General features: G+C 41.9%; 1 protein-coding gene and 1 long non-coding RNA gene across 3 annotated transcripts in view; both read left to right on the top strand.

Annotated features, from left to right (window-relative positions):
• The window catches only part of LOC135415500 (uncharacterized), a 43359-nt gene extending 38043 nt beyond the window's left edge, over positions 1 to 5316 (top strand). Inside the window, exon 3 of the long non-coding RNA XR_010431161.1 lies at positions 553 to 5316. This is a non-coding gene — a long non-coding RNA (uncharacterized LOC135415500). The remainder of the gene's footprint in view (positions 1 to 552) is intronic.
• A 2472-nt stretch (positions 5317 to 7788) lies between these two features.
• FAR1 (fatty acyl-CoA reductase 1) overlaps positions 7789 to 17236 on the top strand; it is a 36952-nt gene continuing 27504 nt past the window's right edge. The window contains exon 1 of one of the 2 annotated variants that reach the window (XM_064657277.1): positions 7789 to 7894. The gene's annotated coding sequence lies outside the window, so the exon portion shown is untranslated. Of the gene's footprint in view, positions 7895 to 7963; positions 7988 to 17236 lie in introns of those variants that run through there. The other variant, XM_064657278.1, reaches the window with a different exon arrangement.

Raw genomic sequence — 17236 nt, 5'->3', positions numbered from 1 at the left:
GGGAGCACTCTACCAGTCTGGCAGCTTATCTGGGCTGCTGTGCTCTCCATCCCATGGTCACTACATGGGAAAATGTTGGAAGATTCTGTACCTTCCAGCATTGCTCTGGGTATCCAATTCCTAATCCCACAGTAAACTCTGCAAGGGATACGTCTTTAACTTTCTCCCCACCACAACCAGCACCAGCAGCTCCTTGTACCAGCACATATGACTGAAACCAAAATAAGTGTAATACTTTTTGAAGATATCTCTAGGGTGGAAAGCATGGGACAATTAGCAACAGCAATTAATTCAGAGCTGTGGAGAAGTAAAATACAACATAACTGATCACAAAACCACAGCTCTCTGAGCTATCCCAGCAGACAGTTTGCACAGGCAAGTTGGTGGCCACCAGTCACAATGTACCATGTCTGCACTCAAAGGTCTCACCCAGTAACTATCCCTGGGATCAACTGAACAAGCAGGAGTGTTTTTCAGCCCACTTTTCACTCAGTGCAGGCTACAAAAAATAAGGGATCCCAATTTTCTGCTTCTCTTTCTCCTCTTTTGCAGTTGTCTCCTAATATTCTGGAATGCCCTGCTGCAGACAGCCACAGGAGACTTCTCAGCACACACAGTCTCGCAGGTCACCCTGCCAGCAATGACATGGAGGTAACTTATCGCTATGAGATGGATCATCATCTTCAAGGCTTGATTTCACCCATTCCTCTCATCAGGTAAAGGCAGGAATAACTTTGTCCCAGGGCTTGCAGTACTGCAACCCATTCGTGAGAACCTGGTCACTGTGGGGATGGAGAGAGACCCCAGGCAACAGAACAGTGCCCTGTTCTCACTTTTGCATTTTCCTTTGATAAAGAGGGCCCTCAACACTGGTTGCTTCAGGCTTCTGATCTGCCCCTGTCATGCCAAGTTGCAATTAATATAATGCAACATTATCAATCAAGGGTACAATAAACACCAACAAACTGCAAACTTTTGAAACAGCGATTGATTATGTGTCTGAGGAACAGATTGTTTCACAGATGAAAGCATGAAATGTTTTTTTTTTTTTTTTTTTAAGAGAGTAAACATGAGAAACACGTTAAATACTTTGAACCTACAAAATCAGAAATGCTAGGCTCAGGAGAAATTCTTTGGAGCAAATACCATTGAGGCAGGTTGTTCTGCTTATAGTAAAGGATATTATTAAACTGCTTAATAGAACAAAATCGTGAAGTAATCATTGTGAGCAATAACAAACTTGTGTAGCTTGTATAGTTACACAGATGGAGAAATTATTGCACTCGTTTATGTGAGCTAGCTGTGATTGTGTGTCATCAGTCTTTGAGAACAAATCATAAAGCTTATGCAAGAAAAGCATAACTAAAACAGAAATAGAAGGAAGAACTGACCATGAATCCAAAGGTACCAAAATTTGGGGTATATTATGTAGTTACTAAGCAAAAGAAGTACGAATATTTAAACATTTTGATATGGAAAACTAATAAATAAAATAAAGAGGCAAAGTGAAGCATGAAATGAGCTGACATGAAATAGCTACAAGTAATGCTGACATGGGGATACGTGGTAATGAAAATTCACTGAAAAAGTGAAGAAACATCATCAACACAAATAAATAATGACTACCAATTAGAATTAATACTAAAAGAGCCTATAGCCTAGACTAACAGAAATGAGAAGAAATTTCATTTATGTACAAAAGTGTAGTTTTGTGCTTGGGAACAAATGACACCACTTTGTGCTAGAACTTCGATAGCTTGACATGACAGAGGAGGAAACTAAAATATACTCATCAAATTCACACTTCTTATGAACTGCTGACATAAGGTTTATGAGAAAAACAAATATAGGCCTAAGCTGCCATCAAGAGATCTGTTTTCAGTAGAGGTATGAAAATATTTTTGCTGTGTAAGATCTCAGTGAAACTTCATCTGGAATATTGTATAAAATTATGAATTAAATCTGAAAAACATGCAAAGATGGGGTTCTGGAATGGATAAGAAGAGATTCTTTACAGAAGAGATTCTTTAGACAGAACATGGCTTTTCTGGCCTGGTAAAATGAAAGCTGAAACGGGATAAGATTGCTCTCTACAAATGTATCACTGCAGGAATGATTTGTTGGCTGAAAAGGCAAGTGCTGGCAGAGAAACAAAGGTGTATATTGGCAAATGCATTTAGACTGAAAATTAGAGGACAATTAAAGGAAGGTTAGAAGAAGCAAAGTACAGCTGTGCTAAAAATCGAACACAGTCATTTTACTTCTGCGACCAAGTGCCTGGGAGAGCTGGGCACCAAGAGCCCATTAGGCTCCCTTTAATCCTCTGTCCCCAACAAGGCTACCTGTCATGACTTTTCCCAGCTGTTCCTAATTGAGCAAAAGCTTTCACATCTTTGATATCTGCTTGCTTTCAACAAGTCTATCCTGTACAAAAATTTGTCCCTAACTAAGCTGTTTTATTTTAATCACATGACCCAGACTGCCACATGGTGTGGTGACCCAAGCCTCACATGATCAAGCTGTAACTAAACTTCCTCTAGAGAATCACTTCACCCTTCAGCACTCCTCACTCAGCCATTCCTAGCCACTGTTTCTATCATCCACAGGTTTATTGATATATTCAAGGTACTAAATAATAATTAAATGTATTGATATGCCAAAAGGCAATTACATCAGCAAATTTCAATAAAAAAGAAGAGAGAAAATATCAAACATAAAACCCACTAATATTAAGCTGACAGGACTTGGCACAGTAGCCAGTATAGTTAAGAGGTGTTTTAATTAGTTTTTTCAAAATAAGGAGAACAGAATGAAGTTTCATAGGTAGATCTCACAACGGGTATTTTTGCTGCTTTTAAGTGACGTGGCAAGAACGCAAGAGGAGAACTAATGTTTGTGTGTAGTCATGCAGGAAAAGATAACAATCAGTCAACAGGAACCTTATAAATTTCAACAAAGGGAAATGTTCCTCCCTCCACTGGGGAGGAAAAACGCAATGCACCGGGACAGACTGGGGACCAGGCAGGTGGAAAGCAGCTTTGTGAGAAAGGCCTTGGGTCAGCACATTGACTGTGAGCCAGCAATGTGCCCTTGTGGAAAGAAGGCCAACAGCCTCCTGGACTACATCAGGAAGAGCATTGCCAGCTGGTCAAGGGAGTTGATCCTTCCGCTCTACTCAGTGCTGATGAGACATTTCTGGGCTCCCAGGACAAGAAAGACTGGGACACACTGGAGTGAGTCCACTGAGGGGCCATGGAACTGATCAAGTGACTGCAGTATCTGCTCTGCAAGGGTGGGCTGAGGGTGCTGGGGCTGTTCGGCCTGGAGGAGAGAAGGCTCAGAGGGATCTCACCAGTGTGTGTAATACCTGGGCAGGAGAAAACAGAGCCAGACTTTTCTCAGTAGTGTCCAGCAATAGGACAAGAGGCTACAAAGAAAAATACAAGATTTCCATTTAAACAAAAGAAAAAAGCTTTTTTTATTATTGTGAAGGAGGTCAAACACTGGCACAGGTTGCCCGGCGTAGTGTCTGTCCTTGGATGCTCAAAACCTGGTTGGACACAGCCCTGATGAACTTTCCATAGGTGGCTCTGCTTTGAGCCTGGAGGGTGGACTGGACAATCTCCATTCCAATCTATGATTTAGTAATCTTTACTGAATATGCATTGTAATCCTAACTCTTGCTCCCCAAAAACCTGAAGAATTAGCACATTAGAATGGAAAACACACAAAAGGTAGCAGATTGCATTCAACTGCAAACAATATATTTGTTACTCATCCCATCTCTATGCTGATATGCATTAAATATATTCAGGATTAAATTTAAACCCCACTCAGATCACTAAATAAGTAGGCTCAATCAGTTAATTCATTAGTAAAGGTGAAAGGGTCACTTGACAAAAAAAACTGTATCAGCTCTTTGGAGAGCAAAATCACAAGTTTCCTCTCATGAGGTGTTTACTCTGTTTTGAATCCAAAGATATCTTTAAATATACTAACTAGCTTTAATACACAGCTAAAAATAAGTTCCTGGACTTTTCCTAAACTGGTTTAACTAGTTTTGATCCGACCTTTTCCTTTGAACTGTAGCACCTCAAATTAGAAAACAAATAAGCTTTTAACTGTATTGGTTACTGCTTATACAAAGGCTGTTTCTGAGCTTCTGTAAAACTGTATCTGTCACACCACGTCCTGTACAGCAGTAAGTCTGCAAATTCCAGCCCATATTACTGTGTCTGGAATGCACTGTAGCTTGGGGACAAGAGCTGTTAGTGCTCATTACGCCACAAATGCATCCCTTATAAACACTTTCTTTCGATATGGCTGTTAACCCCCAGCAGCACGAGCACAGATGAAATGTTAGGAGAGTCTAAGTTTGGTGAACAGAAAATGCCTGTGACCTTTCTTGTGGCAGCACAGAAAGTGACATTTCCCTTGACTGATCTTTTAATTAGATGGGTTGCATTTAGCAAGAAATCGAAGTGAGCATCCATAAAGCCTCCACAAGATTGTGGTAAATACATGCCTTGGTTTATGCAGAACACTGCACCCTTCCTAATGTGTCCGTGGCTGACTGAAATGAGGAAACACAAGCATCATTTGCATAAAAGCAGTTGTGTTTCTGAGGTATACAGTATATATATAGGTATACAGTGTATATATAGGTATACAGGGTATATATATATGTATACAGTGATGAAGTTATGCACAGAGAAACAAAGTTTCTGTACCAACACCTGGCTCCTGTAGCATGGCTGTAATTTCTAGTGATCCCTCATGATTTTGCCCTGGCACTTGTCCTCTCACACTTTCACCAGAGACACTTGTTTCAATCTCCAAAGCACGGAGACTGGGTAACCTAGTCCAGGCAGTGGGTGCAAAATCAAACATTTCTATGAGTTGGTCAATAAAAGGCAGAAAGTTGTGAAAATGGTTTGCCTCTTTTAAAATTGGAGAGATGTAATGAAGCAATCCAGAAACCTCTGGAAAGTTCCTGTGAATGAAACAGCTTTCTAATATTGCTTAGAAACGTTCATCAGTTTAAAGATACGAACTGGATTTTTCTCTCTCCTTTTTATTATTTTTTTTTTCCTGATAGCGAACATGTAGGTATTTGTTTTGTACTCTCATGGATAACAAACCAAGATTTAGCCCTGCAGGCACTTGCACTTGTTTACATACAGATTTCTATAACTTTGTTTTGCACTACCTCTTTGTGCTGGGTAAGAGTTTCAAATACTTTTTTTTTTTTTTTTTTTTTTTAATATTAGCTAGTAAAGACTATATTGTGGGTTTGGGAATTTTTTAATAATTTATTCAGTGTTCACAGGCTAGGCCACATTTGTGTTGATATCTTCCCTTTCCTGTGATGAAAAATTCACAATGCTACCTTGAATAACCAGTTTGGTAGGTTCTTTGAGAAGTAACCATATGTTACTACATTAAAATGCAAGTACATCACGACACTATGTCACTATGATGTTTTCCTGATGTTAATAATTTAGGAGGGATTAATTAATTGTGACTTTAAAAGTCCGGAAAAAAAATCAGATCATTATCTCTCAAAGTATTCCCACGATTTCTGAGGCTTTTGAGATCCTAAAGGAGTTTTACAGCACTGTGAACTCCTGCTGTATCCCTGTGGTACTCTGCTTTATCAAGACATTTTGTCTTTGTGCACTATGAGACTGATCCAGACAGTGTGTGGATAAAAGCACATTGCAGCATGTTGGTGTTTTGAGCTCACTAAAAGAGCTGTAAATTGCACTGGTGATCAACACAAACCAACGACAGTGTGCTCCCAACACTTGATATTTATTTTGTGCTCTGGTGGCATCTGAAATAATTCTGTCATACTTTGCTGTGTTGCCATTAATTCAGTTTGTGGTAATGCACATATTTGATGTATGATGATGGCTTGGTGATCTTTCCATCAGAGGTATGGAGGGTATAGAATCCATAAAAATTAAGAAAGTCTGGGACTTCTACGCTGTACTTTACCACTCAGATAGAGACCACATGGATTAGATATTTTCAGCCTATGCAGTACATGCTTGATAACTTGCCTTTTTCGCCTGTTCTGCCAGGAAATTGGGTTTAAAACTCTGAGACCAAAATTGCTTAATTATTATTATAAAACAGCCATTTGCACTGAATGCATCAGTTTATCCACTGTCACTGCATTATAACATCACTAACGAACTATGACAATGATCAGAGAATACAATATGTATTACAGACAAGTTTAAAGCTCTACCAATTTTTAGCTATTTTCAAAAATGAACCTGGACAAACTACACTGCTGTGCCCACAGTGAAGTATTGCTAGGATCTTTCCTGTGACTTCCATTCGGTGTCACAGACACATTTTACCAAGTGACTTCTGAAAAATGCACCTAAATTTAATTGCTGTAATGATCTGAGAAGCTTTAATTTGCATATACCAACTCGAGATTTTTTAAAAATAAACTTTCGTAAGAGTTCATGTGCAGTGACTGCATCTCTCTGCTGCAATGGACTCTTCCATACCAGGGAATCTGAAACGGAAATGCCTCATCCCTATGGTCAGCATGGCCTACCACATGTCAGGATTTCAGCAGAACAAAAAAAGGAACCTTGGTGTGTAATAGTGGACAACAAAGTAGGAAAACCTTTCAGCAGAAATGTGAGGGATTGGGACTCGAGTCTTTGCACTGCCTGAGTTGTTTTTCCTATATGGCTGATGATGGGATAATGTCTCTGCTTCAGCGAGCAGATATTTTCCAAGGAATAGTCTGTGAAAAACTGTCCTCTAAACAGTTATGATAAAGAGTTTACAGCTATGTGATTCTAAGTACTCTGTTAAGAAGTACTTAGGTAGCAGGCTTAACTAGTATGGAGTAGATAAATCATGAGAATACACATGTAAAAGTAAGTATAAAACAATTATTGAGTTGCTATGGTGCACAGCTCCCATTCTCACGGCCTGGATCAGGCAGGAGCCATTTGGAAAAACCAACATGCACTTGCACAAGCAGACTGTGCTTACAACAATTCTCACATAACACCTTATACATACAGCAATCTGAATTAACACTGGTTGCACAAGCTTATATTGGGTGTTTGCTAACTTCTGAATGCTTTTTTTTTTTTTTTTCTGTTGAGGTGATGCGTGTCACTCTGTGCAATATTCAGTTGTGAAACCAAAGGCATATGGTGGCGGGGCACGGCACCACTGGCATCGCGGCATCACGTTGCTCCGCAGCGCTCTTTGGCAACAAATCGTGAGGCAAGTGGAGCGCAATTATTTTCGTCAATAACAATCTGGTGACATTGACATTCGGTTTGGTGGTTCAGGGGTGCCAGCGGCAGCGCTGGGTGATGATGTTCAAGGCCCTTTCCCAGCCCCGATGGCTCCGTGACTCTGAGGCACCGCACAAGTAGCGCCGCTCGGGGCCCTCCCTCCGGATTTTGGCTCCCGGGCTCATCAAAGTGCAGCGGCGGCTCGGTGCGAACCGGCACCTCCGGGCTCGCCGTTACGGAGGCCGTGGTTGTTTCGCACGGCGTCGGCGGGGCTCGGCGGTTCGGGCTGTTTGGAAGCCGGGCCGGTTCGTGCCCCCCGGGTTCCGGACGCGGAGCGGCCGCGCAGGAGCCGCTTCTTCCCCTCACGGCGGGGGGAGGGGCGGCCCCCCCGCGGCGGAGCGCGGAGGGAGGGGGCGGGGCTTGTCGGGGACCCCGCCAATCGGCGCTGCCGCCGTGCCGCGAGCGGCGGGGCGGGCGGCCAATGGGCGCGCGGGGGAGCGCGCGCGCAGCGGCCCAGCGGGAGCGGCGGGGGCGCCGCGCGGGCACAGCCGGGCAGGGCCAGGCCGGGCAGGGCAGGGCAGGGGGCGCGGCGGCACCGCCACCGCCCGCAGCAGGTACCGACCGACCGACCGACGGCCCGCGGGCAGCCCCCTCCATCCTCCCCTCTCCGCGGGGTGTGGGGGGAGCGGCCGCGCGTTTCCGGGAGGGTGCGATGGATGGAGGATGGAGGGAGGGATGGAGGGAGGGAGGCGGGCGGGCGGCGGGGGAGCTCCGCGGTGCGCCGCGGTGGCGGCCGGGCTGGAGGGGCTCCGTGCCGGGTGATCGATGCTCAGCCAGCGCGGGGGAGGCCGAAAGCCCCCGGCGGGCGGGGGTGCCGCCGTCCCCTGCCACGCCGGGCGGGCCTGCGGCGGGCGCGGCGCTCCGGCCCTGCCCGCGGGGCGGCCCCGGCGCCCCCCGGCCTTTGGCGCCCGTGCAGAGGACGGGCTCGCAGGGAGAGGCCACGCGCTCCTCTCCCGCTTGGAAGAGCGAGCGTTCTCCTGGCTTTAGCGTTGTGGGAGGGAACGGAACCGGGCCGTGCCCGCAGCCCCGGCCCGGCACATCCAGAGCCGGGAGAGCCCTTTGCCCGCGCAGCGCCCCCGGGCTCGGAGCCCCCGTGGGTCCGCGAAAAGACTTTTTCCTGAGTGAAGTTTAAAGTGTGGTTAATGGCAGATAACGCTGGTTGGTAGCGGGCTTGTAATTGAAACCAGCTCGAATCCCGTGAAAATAGAAGCCTTTAATTTCATTTAACCTACTTCGTGGCTCGGGCAGCTGAAACTTTCTTTATATTTTAATAGCTCTTTCCATAATAATTAAACAAGAAGTGGAGCGTGTAGGAGTTTACCTATCTGTGACATCCATCTGTAATGTGGCAGGCTATAATTTCTTGACGTCCAACTCCCCCAATTTGTGTGTCGTGTCTGTGCTTCCTAATCAGGGTATCTTATTTGAGCAATTTGGAGATTATGTATTGGGATTATGTATTTACTCTTCAGCTTTTCTTTGTCACCCTCCACTCATATATAGGTGGCTTAAAATTTGGCCATTTCCACACCCAAAACCTCTTATAGCTGAATAGGAGATATTGACTTTGCAGGTTACATTCTTGTGGGTTTGTTTTTTTCCTCCTAGTTGTTTGCAGAACTGTAAAGTAATACATGAATCTAGATTGGAAACTTGTTACTGCGAGTACTTAGTCTTTATTTATCTCCCTCATGGACTTTAGATATAATGAAGCACAGTTAGGCACAATTTTAAGTGGGACAGTTGCTTTAAATGAAGTGTGGCTGTAGGTTTTGGACATGACAAATGCTTTTTCCTTTTTATGGTTAAAAAATAACTCATTCTGTTGATATCTTAACCATTCTTAGGAGCTGATATTGTCAATAAAATTTGGCATTGAAACAAAACTAGCTTTTGTAGTAGCAAGGGTTTTCTCCTTTGATACTTAGTGTTTCTCAGGCTTTGAAAATGTAGAGGATGGTTACCAGCCAGATGTGAGCAGAGCATGTCATTGAGTGTCAATTTATAGTGCAATTCCTGACAGTATGCCATGGTTCTGCCTTTGATAATAGTCTTTAGAGTAATAGATGTCTTGAAATACCTCTGCTAACATTTCTCCTTCAAATGGACAATCAGTTCATCCACAGGAACTCTTAGCTCCTGAGGGGCCAAGCTGAATCTCCTTCTGACCCGTACAAAGCGAAGGGTCCTCTGTCTTCTTCCTGTTTCTGAGTCCTGGGTCTTGGAGGAACTCCCAGTTCTTCACAAGCACTGTGCTTGCAGAGCTTGGAGGGGATGTATAACGAACTGAAATGGTTGCACAGCCATTTGGAAAGTCCAAGAGGGTGCCTGAGAAGGTGCTGGATGTTGTTGAAGACACGGCTGTATCGTTGCAGTGACTGCAGGCTTGGTTGGCTTCTCCAGCCAGAAACTGTGTGTGTGCCTTGTGTGTGTGTTTGGGTTTTTTGTCACAAAATATTAGGTGTTTGAGGAGGGTCTGCGTTCAGTATTGTTTGCCTGTTACTTGTCTGCAGGAAGCAGATTCTGAAAAGGAGCCAGTATCACCAGAATTTGTGCTTGGTTAGTTTGGTGTGTAGGTGGAGGAGTTGTGTTATGGAAACATTTAGTGTCTGGGCATGGGCAGTACCATCATGGACATCCATAATGTTTCTCCCAGTTGCCAAATCTAAGCCTTGCAATAATACAGTCTTCCAGCTGTGCTTTGTTTAGCCTCAACACTTGCAAAATTTGGAAGCTGTGAACTGTCCTAACAAATACTGTCTCTCTGAATAGACTAAGTGTTCCTATTTGCTATTTTTTTTTTTCTTCCGAGTGTCTCCAACCAAGGGTTTATAGTGAGACCCTGTCAATAAAACTGCTTTTCCTTGCATCTCTTAAGCTTTCTCCAAACTTTCTCAAGCCGTGGTGGCTCCACTGATGCACCACTTTCTCCCTTTGGGTGTGGTTAGGAAGTCTGTCCTCGGCAGATGTTGCTAAGCTGCCACTTGGTGTTGGTGGCTGTGTGTTCACTACGTCACACCAGCCTTTCCACGTCATTGTTCAGCTTGATGTTTGTAAATTTGCACACTTCTTGTGCAACAGGCATAATTGATAGGTCCAAAAGAAGACATAAGCAGGAGTTAAGACAGGAGCCCTCAGCATCCAAATGATCAGTATCTGCAGGAGCGGAGTAAATAGCTCTGTTCTCCTGAGGAGGAGGGAGGCTTCCTGCATCCTGTTTGATCCGTGGTCACTTTTGTCCTTTTGGAGGACAGGTAGGCAGTGTACAACTTCATACATAACTATGTGTTTAAGCTATTTTTAGACATGGGAAAATTGTGAAAACGGGCTTCTCTCTTTTGGTAGGGATTTGTTCTACGTGTGTTGGAAAAAAAAATAGTGTGTTTTTTTTTCTTTAAAAGGTGATTAGGCTTCAGATACAACTCGGTAGGGCAGTTGTCAGATAAATGAATTATTTTTAGGTTTGAGAAGAATTATTGTGAATTTCTTCAGGAACATAATGGAAGAGAAAATATCTTTTTTGACTTGCTTTGGAAAGCCATCGCATTGCACCATGTTAAGATGTTATGTTGTTGGACTGTGGTTTTGCATGAAGAATTTTGAAATGGCTCACCTAAACTGGTTACAGTTATGGAGGACTTGGCAGTAATTTTAATGGAGAGTTCTAAAATCTGAACTCTTTTTGCAGCTGTCCAGCCATCAGCTCACCAGCTGTGAGTGTCCTTACTATGGGTGTCCTTTCCTGGAAGCTGGGATTTGGTGAAGCATGATCAAGGGCATTTGAGGATTTTCTCACAGAAAATAGTGAATTAATGCTAAACATTCACATGTGTCTGTCAAATAATGCATTAGGGGGTTGTAATGTTTTATGTGTGTGTGTGTCTGTCCCATAGATCTTCCTTAAACTACCTGCAAGTCTTCAGTTGATCATGTTGGATTTCTGGGTTTTATTTTTTGGGGTTTTTTTTTTGCTGTAAATGGTGTGGGAGGGTGTGGAAGGAGTCTGAAAGTGTTGATTACTAGGTCTTCAAATCCATTGTGTAATGTCTATTGTAAAATGTGATTCAAGCCTTTTAACTCAGTAATATGTGATTTAAAACAAGAGAGGGATAAGAGTTGGGCTTTTTGTTCTTGGTAAAGCCTTGATTGTAATTGCTTTGTTAACAGTAACTCTGAACAGAATGTAAGTGCAGGTGCAGGTTTTGGTTGGTTATCTTTGTCCTGTCTGATCAATATGAGGAAGGTGAATCTGGGTTTTAATTACCAAGATTTATCTCTTAACACTGAAACTTGACAAACTGATGAGCCACTGGAGTGGTGTTTGTTCCCCCGCCCCTTCCATCCACTTGATTTTCGGCTTTCCCCTCCCAGCAAAATGTCAGTATCACAGGAGCAACTGGAGCAATAATCCTGCTGCTGCTAAGGCTTTTCCTAGTGATAACCAGGGCTGGATATCAGCATACTCATATGAAGACTAAACTGATGCCTTTGGCCTGTTTTCCTTAGCGCAGTGAGTAAGAATTGAGTGATGTGGTCAGCTGTGAGTGCTGCTCTGTTAATTATGTTGTGTGTAGGTCCTTCAGACAGGCTCTGTTCTCCTTTCAGAGCAATGATTTATGCAAAGTAAGAGCCACGATTTATGCAACTACCCTCATAAACAGTGAGGCTTTATCTTGTAATCCTTTCATAACTAAAAGTGCAAGTGAGATTTCTAATGCAGATTTCTAATTAATTTAGATAAAATTCTAGTTAATTTAGATAAAATGGAACAAAGCTTCTGTCCAGCAAATCTTGAATCTGCGTGCCTCTTGGTTTCCTAGAACTTGAAGTCTCTCTGCATGTGTGTTAAACATGTTTTCACATGAACTGGAGATGGAGTATAGTAAATGTTCTTATGTGGTATGTGCTTTCCTGTAATAGCTTAATTTCTGAACTGATCTGTGCCTTCTGTGCAGTTTGGAGAAATGAGGTTAATTATGCCAAAAGAGAGATTTTTATTTTTTTTTCCTTCGACATGCACTTGATGACTAAGCTCAAACAGGAAACAATTTAAAAAAAACATCAACTTATAATGTAATTACAAAGGGATAGTAAAAACCTTTTACTTTAATTCATTTTTAGAGGAGGGACTTACTGTAAAAGAAATACAGTTACAGCAAAACAAGGGATTTCTGTAGTATGTACTTTGTGAACAGATTACTTACTAAGAAGTAATTTCTTAGTCATCTGGTACAGAATCCCTCTGAATAGAAGAATAAGTGAATGGAAATTTTTAGTAAAATCAGAGTTTTGGCTGAAAGAAGGTGTGTGAACACATGTTTTAAGAAATATCTGTGTAACCACATGCATTGAATACCTGTGATGACAGAGTTCTGCTGAGATCAACTCAGCAGTGGCCCACACTGAGATTAGGTTCACCTCTGTAAGACTAAAGGATTAAGAAGTTAAAGACTTCATAATTTTGGGCAGAGCCCTGACTTCAAAGTGGTATATTTCACAAGGTGTCTTCAGTGAAATAGTGGTGAGTTGGGCTGAATTCTGCTGATAAATTGTTGGGTGGCCGTGGGTTGGTTGGTCCAAATTCACCATCTTCCCAAAACAATTGAGTGAATACTGTACTTGAGTTTTGTAATTGTCATCTAGAAGAGAGTTACAGAACTTCTTCTGTGTCAGATATCAATCTGGATTTTGATATTAATATGCTGTAGTGCTGTTAAATAGATCATATGCAGTATTAGCTAAGTCTTGCCTAAGTCAATGTAATAATGTTCCTTACCTTGAATGCCTGTGCTTCTAGAGGTAGTAATATATCTAGGAGGAATGTAACTTGAGGAGCTTACACTCTAGGACAAACTTTCACTATCTAGCATATTTCTGTGGTTAAGAATAGTCAGGAGAATTGCTTTTGAAAAGCAAGTCAACTTTATTTTTGAACATAGGTCTATACACTCAATTATGTAAACCTTGACCTAACTAGCTTGGTTACTCTAACTGGTACTGTGTTTCATTAGACAAATGATTTACAGTGGACAAATCTCTGCATCCTTAGTAGGCAAGTCTCCTTATAGTCCTCAGTCTTGAAGATGTTCAACTGCTTTGAAATGCCTTGTTATTTTTCACACACTCTCTTCATATATGGAGTGTCAGCCTCAAGTTTGCTGTATTCTGCATACAGCCTTGGGTTTTCTGGTGGGATTTTTACTGCAGTTGTGATTTCACAGTATAGGCTTTCAGATTGATTTAGTTTTGTTGTGTTTCACTTGTTTATAGAGAACTTAATATTACCCTGGATCCACCCATGCTGTTTTCTGGACAGTGTGTAGTGAGACACTTAAGGTCTGGCATACTACCAGGTGTAAGCCAAAGACTGGCTTGCTGATGTTAAATTAGTGGGCCCATTTTGATAGTTCTTCAAAACTTAGTTGTTCTAATTAGCTTCCAAACCTGGACATGTGTTTTCCAGCTCCTGGAGGTATGTTAAATTTTCTTGGCAGGTTTGTCCCGCAGGGCACCGTGGCTTACAGCTAGGAAAGAAAGTGACCTTGCAGAGTATAGATAAGAATGTTGGTGAAGTCTAAATCATGGATAAAGCTTGTCTTTCTGCTAGCTGTGGGAAGAATCCCGAGACTTCCATGTGACTGTGAAGTTTGAAATAGGTATGTTGTAAGGTTAACTTGTACCAAAAGCAGTTTACAACAGGAAATAATCAGTTTCATCATTTCAGTCTCTACTTTTAGATCAGTATCTTTCACAGATAAGGTTTCCCAATGGGTGTAACCTTGGACCATGAAGACAAACAGACTGTGATCCTTTGGTGATATGCTGGGTAGGTATTGGTGAGATAGGGCAGGTCATTGGGCCTTGTGGTGGTAGAAAATGTGGACATTCTGCTGATAGCATTCATTGATTTACTTTTGTGGAAACAAGGCACCAAATGTAATGAGACATGATGATATGACATGACCCAGACTTGTCTTTCTGGCAGTAACCTTGTTTAGATGAGTTAAATATTACTTCCTTTGTTGACTGAATCTCTCCAGTTCCTACAGATTTATTTTTTTTTGGCTTGCTGTAGTGTCCTTACAATGTGGCAATTGGAGCTCTATATGAGGGACTTCTGTAATGATTTTTGTCTCTCGTGTGTGTATGTGGTGTTTCAAAATACTTGGTGCATTCAGATTTGGTGTCTAGATGGATTTCATCTTCTGAATGTACATAAGCAAAATGCTTTTACCACTTTACTTTTAGACCCTTTTCTGCTGTCTGCTGCTACTACTGGGTTCAAGCTGTCAGAGGGAAGAGGGAAGTTAGTTTGTTGGGCTGTATTTTTGCAGAACCTTGTGGCTTGTTGCTGACGTTTGAGAGGTTGGGAAATGCACATTTTCTATTTCCTGTGAGTGATAATCTCAATAGGATTGAATTTGGAGGGAGCATGTTGTTGACCTAATGTTTGTCAGTGATAAAGTAGAAGACAGACCATTTAATCTCTAACAAGGACACACATGCACACACTGGTTGCTGGATTTAGCATTTAAACATTCAGTGGAACTGCAGCAGGCCTTCCTGGCACTTGGAAAGCACATCTTTAAGCATCTTGATCTGTGTTGGGACAAATCCGAGAATTGATCATTATCCTGTTAAAAACAGAATTGTCCTTGTTTTGAGAGTCAGAGCCCTCTGAAGCTGTGAGTTAAATATTGCTGCAGTAGCTCTGGAGGCAAACAGAGCTGCTGTTGTTTGCTCCATAATAGCACTTGCTCAGCCCTGGACATGAGAATTTTTTACAAGATGGGGAATGTTGGCTGGGATCCTGGAGTGTTGGTTTGATTTCTTTTTTTTTTTTTCTTTTTTTTTTTATACTGAAGTGCTTATGAGCTCTTGATTTATCAAAGGACAGCACCCTTCACATAAGCATAATCTTCAAGGTGTCACCGAGGGTTTAGCCCTGAACCTGTGCATTCAGAAGAATCCTGGCAGCAGGTGCTCTGTAGCAGCTTAACATAAGTTTCCTCTACCAAAGGCTGTTTATACCTACGAATAATCCGGTAATTTTGATAATTTCTGTTCTAGAGCAAGAATCCTTTACAGATTATTAATCCTTCCAACTGTCACATTTCTTTTTTTTCTTGACTCTTATTTTCTATTAGCTCAAAGAAGTATCTGTGACACAGGGGTTTAGATATTCCAAAGTGTGCATTAGACAGTTTTGTCTTTGGTAGAAGTTGTCTGTCTGTGTTTGAAGATGTGGTACCTGTTAGCAAGTGATTGGATAACTGGTGACAATGTATTGCTGGTTAACAGTATAATTCAGCTATTGTAAACATAAAACAAATTGTACTCAAAAATAGATACAGTGATTGCTGACACTTAACAACCTTACAATGTTAAATGTGGTTTTGCTATGTTATCTTGCAAGAGAGTTATTTTTTTCTGCACCTACTCCAGCTTGTTAAGGTGTTAGAGGCCAAACTAAATTTCCAATAGGAACCACGTGTGTTTCTTGAATATTTTATTTAATGACAGAATTATTATATAATTTTTCTATATTTTGCTGCCAAAAGAACTTTAAAAGGTATTGCAGGTAATATACTCTGTCTGTGGGGTAAGTCCCTCCTGAGTTTGAAATGAGGAGTTGCCAGCAATGCTATGCTAACTGGCACATGGAGATGCATTCTTGGAGAAGGCAGGGAAAGGTAGGTGGAGAATGGGAACATTCTCTTCTTTCCCTGTGGTTGAGATAAGCTTTCTTTCTAACAGAGCAAAACATAGGCTGCTGGTTTCAGGCTTTGATTGTTTGTACCTAGATTCCATGTGTGGTATTTAACCTTAATTCCAGTTTGGTGCTTCTAGGCAGTTCCCTCACCATCCCAGTGTTTATTGCTGTAACATTGGCAGCAATGTGTGCTTCTGGAAAAGGTCACCAATTCTGTTTTCTAGCTAGAATCTTCTAGAGGAATGGAAATAGGAGGCAAACTCAATGTGGAAAATTGGTATGAATAAAGTCTACTGGAGTAGTTGTCAGAGAACAGAATAAAGTCTAGTTGTCAGAGAATAGGGTAAAGGGAAAGGGGGTTGAGACTTTCTCAAAGGAAAGATTTCTCAATCCTTAAAACAAAAAGGTAGAATATCAGCCTGCAAATGTAGAAGTGATGCTGCCTCTCAAGTGTGAATGTGAGTATTTATGTATGCTTGTGTTTTTTTAACTGAACCCATTTCATCATTATGCTTCATCCTAGCTCTGGATGTCAAAGTTTTTTAGGTCTGGTGTTCTGTAAGAGTTTCAGGGGAATAACAGAATTATTTTTCATCTGATATTAGCTTCGTACTCAAAGGAGTATGGTCAGAAATAACTGAAACTTTCTGATCTATTCTAGCTTCCAGTTTTCTTTGCATCATATGACCCTAAATATTGTCAAGTTTTTCAGTTACCTAAAAATCTGGACTGTAACAACACAGATACTTCCCCTGGCAGCACTACTTTTCATTGCTTTAGGTTTTAGAGACAGATGTTGGAGCACAGCCCTTGTCCTGGGTGTTGCAGTAAGGTTCCTGTGTGTAAGTAGCCAAAGATTGTCTGACCATGTGACCAGGTCTGCAGGCTGAGGATATGGCATTATGTCAGAAGTAGGATTAAGTCTTCTTTTGAGGAGGGATGGGTGAATGGATGGTATTTGATACTGTCTTAAGGGGTAAAAAATACTAATTATGGCTAGTTAGGTAAATTGGTGAGAAGATTATGAGGAACTGTAATAAAACCGAATGTTGGTGATGAAATGGCTGCAGTAGTGATTGCATGAGTTTTCTCCTCCCTCTTTGAGGGAACTGAAATCATATCCTGTATATGGGAACAATCATGCAGATTTTTGGGAGTTGAATGGTGTATGCAAAGACCAGAA

This window comes from Pseudopipra pipra, chromosome 6 (assembly GCF_036250125.1).
Source record: "Pseudopipra pipra isolate bDixPip1 chromosome 6, bDixPip1.hap1, whole genome shotgun sequence".
Classification (NCBI taxonomy): Eukaryota; Metazoa; Chordata; class Aves; order Passeriformes; family Pipridae; genus Pseudopipra; species Pseudopipra pipra.
Note: the sequence above shows the minus strand (reverse complement) of the source record. Positions and strands in the feature narration are given on the sequence as shown.